Source organism: Apium graveolens, unplaced genomic scaffold (assembly GCF_009905375.1).
Source record: "Apium graveolens cultivar Ventura unplaced genomic scaffold, ASM990537v1 ctg4300, whole genome shotgun sequence".
Lineage (NCBI taxonomy): Eukaryota > Viridiplantae > Streptophyta > Magnoliopsida > Apiales > Apiaceae > Apium > Apium graveolens.
This window is the reverse complement of record NW_027418482.1, coordinates 162,465-172,618: the sequence shown is the minus strand read 5'-3', so window position 1 is coordinate 172,618 and position 10,154 is coordinate 162,465.

Genomic DNA, 10,154 nt, shown 5'->3' with positions numbered 1-10,154 from the left:
AAATGACAATATATTGTGGGTAACACTACATATACCATATTCATTCACTGGTTGATTGGAAAAAATATAAATTGGGAAGAAATTGAATGAGAAATGCACTGATAGTGTCTAAGTATAAAAGTTATTTGACTTGACCATATGTACTTTAACATAATTATAATGAAGATTTTTAATATTTTCAATTCTAATGAAATTTATTATTTAAAACAATGCTTATATTTATAAACTTGTTTTGTAACTCAAAATTTTCAATAGACAAGTTTTCCAACAAATTTTGGGTCTTTTCACAAGGTGGGTATGAAATGCAAAAAGAACATTATTTTGTCAAATATGTAGCAAAATATAATTCAGTTATTTTTTTAAGATGAATAAAAAAGATACGTACAAAAATTATTTCTAGAATTTCCTTTTTTGAATAAAATTATTAATATTAAACTTTAATTCAAAAAAATAATTATTTTAAAAAGATATGTAAAATTATTAATTTTACATGAACAAAGTTCAAAAAACATGTATTATGGGATGAAGTATATCCTAGTAAGTTTGGCCTAAGATTTTAAGTAATTCATCATTTATATTGACTTTGGTATGAAATGACTATTATCATTTACATTACTTATATTTTGTACTCCCCATTTTTTATAGTTCTTTGAGTAATTTTAATCAAAATTAGTTATTTGAATAAACATTTCTTTCCTTGCAAATATTTTAAGAAAATATAGAAAACTTATAAGATCACCAAATTCCGAGAAAAACTATTAAAAAAGGAGATCAAAATTTAAATTCAAAGTTTGTCAAATCCCAGAACATACCTCAATTTTTGTCCAAAGGCGGAACGTACCCATGTCGGTGGGAATTGAATTCTGATTTCCTGAAAATTAAAAAATGGCTTATAAACCTTCAAAAAAATTGGTGTCAAAAGTTGATGATATTAGTATATAACTATCACATTTTTTCCATTAGTATTTCATATGAGAGTTTAACAAAAATGACCTCATGAGTATTTATTGATGAATACTTCTCATCAACATTGTTCATATTAGTATTTTTTTGATATTATAGCATATGTATTAGGATTCCTTATTGATTTTATCTTTATATTGATTGTCTAAGTGTGCAGTATATAAGCACAAATTAGGTTAACACTAGTAGGTTAAAACTGGTGCATTTATTTTATCATACACATAACCTACAAGCTCTCAAGATATTTGCTCATCTTGAGCTAGAGAATTTTTTAATAAGTTTTTATTCAATAATATAAAAACTATTCTTCATTATTGAGTACATAATTGGATTTGATTGTTATAATTATATTGACCCCCTCTATAGGTAATTAAAGGCCTAAAAATTGATATCAAAGTTTGGTGTTTATATAAAATCACTTTAAGATCCACAAGCAGATAATGAAACTCAACAAAATGTGCCGTCACCATTAGCCATAAACCAAATCAAAAACAATATGAACAGATATGAAACCCTCAAATTTCCAATCTTGAAAATTAATGAATATCATTTCTGTAAAGTCGAGATGACTATATGTCTGCAGGTAACACATCTTGAATACTAGAAGGGATTTATGATGGACCTCATTAGCCCATGAAACTGGTTGTTGCTATTTGTGGTCAAGAAAAAAATGGAAAAGTTGGACATTTTTGCATAACAATCTAGACAGTGTGATGTCCCCTAGGTTTATTGGATGCAAAACAACCAAGGAAATTTGAGCCACTTTGGTGGTTAAGTGTAAGGCAGAACCGCTATCAAGAAGATTCGAAGGACAATAATCAATCACCAGTATGAGCACTTATGAGCACTTTGACTCAAAAGTTGATGAGTCTTTGTTTGAAATCCATGATAGATTTCAGAAATTGTTGAATGATTTGTCACTTGTTGACATAGAGTATGATCCAGCAGATTCAAACTTGAAGGTTCTTCTTGCACTTCCCCAAAAGTGTGACTTGAAAGATATATCAATAAGGGATAACTATGATCTTGAAGACACATCCCTAGTTAAGATATATGGAATTCTGAAAACTAATGACCAGGAGATGGAGTAGAAAAGTAAGATGAAATGCAAACAAGACATGTTTCTCTCACGGTAGAGGAAAAACAAGAGAGAAATTTGCAAGAAATAGCCATTTCAAAATGAAAGGCCATGATTTTATAGGCTGACACTTTATAGGCTGACACTGAGTCTCAAATACTCATGATGGCTTTCAAAATTATTCAGGAAGTAAAATTTGTAAAACCCCAACTTTTCAGAAAATAGTTATACTTAAATATTCACCTAAAACTCCAAATTAAATCCATAATAAGAATAAGTTTCTAGTTTTTCATAAATTTCTAAAATCCCAGACAGAAATAAAATCATCTAAGCTGAAAATAAAGCAAATCTTGGGAGAAGCAGCTCCAATATAAACATAATCACTAAAATATTGTTACAAAGCATCCACCTTTAAGATGTCGCAAAAGCTAAGCACCTGAAAATAATTTGTGAGTAATGAGCCAAGAGCCCAGCAAGAAAACATTTCTACACTAGTGGATCAAGTATCATAATTTTATAAAACAAAAATAATTTTCCAAAATCCATGTGACATAAGATATAAAATTCCACAGCTGGCTAAGGCCACAAATACCTGGTGACACACTATCAAAAGTTCATAATTTCTGTAAAAAATGTGTGCAATTACTAACAGGTTCATAAGTCAGAGCTCACTGACAATTCTTATTTGTAAAACAGGGTACTTGATCCTTAAATTTTAAAACAAAAGCAGTACAAAAATATTTAAAAGATTTTAAAATAAATAAAGTGTAAAGAGTTAACTTACCTTAATATAATAATCAGAATGTTAACATGTACATGCCACTAAGCTAACCACACTTTAACTTTATAAAGCTTAACCCATAATAACAATTAAATGTCACTACAAGTAACAAAATAAATTCATATTGACATATAAATACCACAATTCTCATATAATAGTTAAAAATAGTGTACCCACAAATAAAAAAAACTCAACACTTAAATACATTATATATAATAATAATAAATCAAGTATATGTAAACTATTTAAAATAAGAATAAAATAGATGTACATTTAATATTTACTATCTATATAATCCTTAAAATAAAATAACAAAGATAAATAAAATAGGTAACATATGCTTATGATTATGCAAGTGGACAAAATATAAATATTGGTGTATAAAATTTTCATAACCTTACATGTGAAAATATCATTATACAAAATAAGTATAATCAATTTAATAAATGAACATATATTTAATTGGTGCACGAATCTAAATGCATATCTAAATCAAAAATATATTTAACATATAACATATGAATTATTATGCAAGCTCAAAACACGTAATTATACACATAAATTCATGCATTAAATATTTACAAAAAAAATGGTGATTATTAACTAAAACATTTAATAATCAACATGATTAAATTAAGTAAACTATAGTGTTATACACATAACCATGGAACTAAATAATAAAATAAACTAATAAAAAGTGAATTAGAATAGTCATACATAAGTTCACAAAAATGTAATTTAATTATATATATATATATAGAAGTATGTAATAAACATGTAAAATACATAAGTAAAAATATAGGAAATAGAACGTACCTGAAAAGAGAAGATGTTATATAGAGAAAAAATGATATGCTAATAGCCTATTTATACACAAGTTGGTTCAACCAATACTCCCATTCAATGGGTTTGTGGGTACGTATCACAAATTTAAACAAACATTATCTATTTGTTAAGATTTAGTGTTTGACTGAGTTTTTCAAATACACATAATACGTACTAATAAATATACACAACATAACTACACCTATTATTAAATTCTAGTGGTAAAATAAATATATATTAAATTAAAATTATGCACATATAAATTAAAACAATTTTTTTAACCTTACTTAAATATTTTATATAACTAGAAATGTTTATTTTTAATATAAAAATACGCGTCTTTAGATTTAATAACAAATCTATATAATAAAATATTATTTTTCTTATATAACCAAATAATTAAAAATGTGAAAAATGTATATATATATAATTACAAAAATCATGGTTATTACATTCTACCCTCCTTAAAAAAATTAGGTCCCCAAATTTAAACATGATGTTAACATGTACATGCCACTAAGCTAACCACACTTTAACTTTATAAAGCTTAACCCATAATAACAATTAAATGTCAGTACAAGTAACAAAATAAATTCATATTGACATATAAATACGACCATTCTCATATAATAGTTCAAAATAGTGTACCCACAAATAAAAAAAACTCAACACTTAAATACATTATATATAATAATAATAAATCAAGTATATGTAAACTATATAAATTAAGAATAAAATAGATGTACATTTAATATTTACTATCTATATAATCCTTAAAATAAAATAACAAAGATAAATAAAATAGGATAACATATGCTTATGATTATACAAGTGGCCAAAATATAAATATTGTTGTATAAATTTTCATAACCTTATGAAAATATCATTATACAAAATAAGTATAATCAATTTAATAAATGAGCATATATTTAATTGGTGCACTAATCTAAATGCATATCTAAATCAAACATATATTTAACATATAACATATGAATTATTATGCATGCACAAAACACATAATTATAAACATAAATTCATGCATTAAATATTTACAAAAAAAATGGTTATTATTAACTAAAACATTTAATAATCAACATCAAAGTAAATGATTAAATTAAGTAAACTATAATGTTATAAATATAACCATGGAAGTAAATAATAAAAAAAACTAATAACAAGTGAATTAGAATAGTGATACATAAGTTCACAAAAATGTAATTTAATTATATATATAGAAGTATGTAATAAACATGTAAAATACATAAGTAAAAATATAGGAAATAGAACGTACCTGAAAAGAGAAGATGTTATATAGAGACAAAATGATATGCTAATAGCCTATTTATACACAAGTTGGTTCAACCAATACTCCCATTCAATGGGTTTGTGGGTACGTGATCACAAATTTAAACAAACATTATCTATTTGTTAAGATTTAGTGTTTGACTGAGTTTTTCAAATACACATAACACGTACTAATAAATATACACAACATAACTACACTTATTATTAAATTCTAGTGGTAAAATAAATATATATTAAATTAAAATTATGCACATATAAATTAAAATAATTTTTTTAACCTTACTTCAATATTTTAGATAACTAGAAATGTTTATTTTTAATATAAAAATACGCGTCTTTAGATTTAATAACAAATCTATATAATAAAATATTATTTTTCTTATATAACCAAATAATTAAAAATGCAAAAAATGTATATATATATAATTACAAAAATCATGGTTATTACATTCTACCCTCCTTAAAAAAATTAGGTCCCCAAATTTAAATATACCAAAAACATTTAATGATACCAAAAATATTTCTGCATGGAGAAAGTCAGAAAATATTTAACCAAAAAAAAATAAAAGTAGTTTTTTTTTGAAACACAAATAACCAAACTCATAACTCACAGGTTAAGCAGTCTACAGGAAGCTAACCTAGGCTCTGAATACCAACTGTAATACCCCAACTTTTCAGAAAATAGTTATACTTAAATATTCAGCTAAAACTCCAAATTAAATCCATGACTAAGTTTCTAGTTTTTCATAAATTTCTAAAATCCCACACAGAAATAAAATCATCTAAGATGAAAATAAAGCAAATCTTGGGGTACGCAGCTCCAATATAAACATCATCACTAAAATATTGTTCCAAAGCATCCACCTTTAAGATGTCGCAAAAGCTAAGCACCTTAAAATTTGTGAGTAATGAGGCAAGAGCCCAGCAAGAAAACAGTTCTACACTAGTAGATCAAGTATCATAATTTTATAAAACAAAAATAATTTTCGAAAATACATGTGACATAAGATATGAAATTCCACAGCTGCCTAACGCCACAAATACCTGTGACACAGTATCAAAAGAGGCATCACAAGTAGCACTGCCTACTAACGTATAAAAGGCTAGTTGCGGAACTATATGCAATTACTAACTGGTTCATAAGTCAGAGCTCACTGGGAATTCTTATTTGTAAAACAGGGTATTTGATCCATAAATTTTAAAATAAAAGCAGTGCAAAAATATTTAAAAGATTTTAAAATAAATAAAGTGTGAAGAGTTAACTTACCTTAATAGCAATATCTCCCAAATTATGTTGACAAAATGAACCTACACATACACAAATACACTTAATATAATAATCATGATGTTAACATGTACATGCCACTAAGCTAACCACACTTTAACTTTATAAAGCTTAACCCATAATAACAATTAAATGTCAGTACAAGTAACAAAATAAATTCATATTGACATATAAATACCACCATTCTCATATAATAGTTCAAAATAGTGTACCCACAAATAAAAAAAACTCAACACTTAAATACATTATATATAATAATAATAAATCAAGTATATGTCAACTATATAAATTAAGAATAAAATAGATGTATATTTAATATTTACTATCTATATAATCCTTAAAATAAAATAACAAAGATAAATAAAATAGGTAACATATGCTTATGATTATACAAGTGGCCAAAATATAAATATTGTTGTATAAATTTTCATAACCTTACGTGTGAAAATATCATTATACAAAATAAGTATAATCAATTTAATAAATGAGCATGTATTTAATTGGTGCAGGAATCTAAATGCATATCTAAATCAAACATATATTTAACATATAACATATAAATTATTATGCATGCACAAAACACGTAATTATAAACATAAATTCATGCATTAAATATTTACAAAAAAAATGGTGATTATTAACTAAAATATTTAATAATCAACATCAAACTAAATGATTAAATTAAGTAAACTATAGTGTTATCACATAACCATGGAACTAAATAATAAAATAAAAGTGAATTAGAATAGTCATACATAAGTTCACAAAAATGTAATTTAATTATATATATATATATATAGAAGTATGTAATAAATATGTAAAATACATAAGTAAAAATATAGGAAATAGAACGTACCTGAAAAGAGAAGATGTTATGTAGAGACAAAATGATATGCTAATAGCCTATTTATACACAAGTTGGTTCAACCAATACTCCCATTCAATGCGTTTGTGGGTAAGTGATCACAAATTTAAACAAACATTATCTATTTGTTAAGATTTAGTGTTTGACTGAGTTTTTCAAATAAACATAACACGTACTAATAAATATACACAACATAACTACACCTATTATTAAATTCTAGTGGTAAAATAAATATATATTAAATTAAAATTATGCACATATAAATTAAAACAATTTTTTTAACCTTACTTAAATATTTTAGATAACTAGAAATGTTTATTTTTAATATAAAAATACGCGTCTTTAGATTTAATAACAAATCTATATAATAAAATATTATTTTTCTTATTTAACCAAATAATTAAAAATGCGAAAAATGTATATATATATAATTACAAAAATCATGGTTATTACATTCTACCCTGCTTAAAAAATTTAGGTCCCCAAATTTAAACATACCAAAAACATTTAATGATACCAAAAATATTTCTGCATCGAGAAAGTCAGAAAATATTTAACCAAAAAAAAATAAAAGTAGTTTTTTTTTTAAACACAAATAACCAAACTCATAACTCACACATTAAACCTAAAAGGGTAGTCTACAGGAAGCTAACCTAGGCTCTGAATAACAACTGTAATACCCCAACTTTTGAGAAAATAGATATACTTAAATATTCAGCTAAAACTCTAAATTAAATCCATAATAAGAATAAGTTTCTAGTTTTTCATAAATTTCTAGAATCCCACACAGAAATAAAATCATCTAAGCTCAAAATAAAGCAAATCTTGGGGACGCAGCTCCAATACAAACATAATCACTAAAATATTGTTCCAAAGCATCCACATGTATTTAATTGGTGCACGAATCTAAATGCATATCTAAATCAAACATATATTTAACATATAACATATGAATTATTATGCATGCACAAAACACGTAATTATAAACATAAATTCACGCATTAAATATTTACAAAAAAATGGTGATTATTAACTAAAATATTTAATAATCAACATCAAACTAAATGATTAAATTAAGTAAACTATAGTGTTATACACATAACCATGGAACTAAATAATAAAATAAACTAATAACAAGTGAATTAGAATAGTCATACATAAGTTCACAAAAATGTAATTTAATTATATATATATATAGAACTATGCAATGAACATGTAAAATACATAAGTAAAAATATAGGAAATAGAAGTACCTAAAAGAGAAGATGTTATACAGAGATAAAATGATATTCTAATAGCCTATTTATACACAAGTTGGTTAAACCAATACTCCGATTGAATGGGTTATTGGGTACGTGATCACAAATTTAAACAAACATTATCTCTTTGTTAAGATTTAGTGTTTGACTAAGTTTTTCAAATACATAACTACACCTATTATTAAATTCTAGTGATAAAATAAATATATATTAAATTAAAATTATGCACATATAAATTAAAATAATTTTTTTAACCTTACTTAAATATTTTAGATAACTAGAAATTTTATTTTTAATATAAAAATACGCGTCTTTAGATTTAATAACAAATCTATATAATAAAATATTATTTTCCTTATATAACCAAATAATTAAAAATGCAAAAAATGTATATATATATTTAATTACAAAAATCATGGTTATTACATTCTACCCTCCTTAAAAAAATTAGGTCCCCAAATTTAAACATACCAAAAACATTTAATGATACCAAAAATATTTCTGCATCGAGAAAGTCAGAAAATATTTAACCAAAAAAAAATAAAAGTAGTTTTTTTTGGAAACAGAAATAACTAAACTCATAACTGGTTAAGCCTAAAAGGGCAGTCTACAGAAGCTAACCTAGGCTCTGAATACCAACTGTAATACCCCAACTTTTCACAAAATAGTTATACTTAAATATTCAGCTAAAACTCCAAATTAAATCATAAGAATAAGTTTCTAGTTTTTCATAAATTTCTAAAATCATCTAAGCTGAAAATAAAGCAAATCTTGGGAGACGCAGCTCCAATACAAACATAATTGTTCCAAAGCATCCACCTTTAAGATGTTGCAAAAGCTAAGGCACCTGAAAATTTGTGAGTAATGAGCCAAGAGCCCAGCAAGAAAACACTTCTACACTAGTGGATCAGGTATCATAATTTTATAAAATAAAAATCATTTTCCAAAATCCATATGACATAAGATATAAAATTCCACACCTCGCTAAGGCCACAAATACCTGGTGACACACTATCAAAAGTCATAATTTCTGTGAATAATGGGCCCCTTAATGAGAGAGTGCTCTCCCGAAGCCATCATAAGTAGCACTGGTATCAAAAAGGTTAGTTCCGGAACTATACGCAATTACTAACTGGTTAATAAGTTAGAGCTCACTGGGAATTCTTATTTGTAAAACAGGGTACTTGATCCATAAATTTTAAAGCAAAAGAAGTGCAAAAATATTTAAAAGATTTTAAATTAAATAAAGTGTGAAGAGTTAACTTACGTTAATAACAATATCTGCCAAATTATGTTGCCAAACATACACTTAATATAATAATCAGAATGTTAACATGTACATCCCACTAAGCTAACCACACTTTAACTTTATAAAGCTTAACCCATAATAATAATTAAATGTCATTACAAGTAACAAAATAAATTCATATTGACATATAAATACAACCATTCTCATATAATAGTTCAAAATAGTGTACCGACAAATAAAAAAAACTCAACACTTAAATACATTATATATAATAATAATAAATCAATTATATGTAAAGTATTTAAATTCAGAATAAAATAGATGTACATTTAATATTTACTATCTATATAATCCTTAAAATAAAGTAACAATGATAAATAAAATAGGTAACATATGCTTATGATTATGAAAGTGGACAAAATATAAATATTGGTGTATAAAATTTTCATAACCTTACCTGTGAAAATATCATCATACAAAATAAGTATAATCAATTTAATAAATGAGCATATATTTAATTGGTGCACTAATCTAAATGCATATC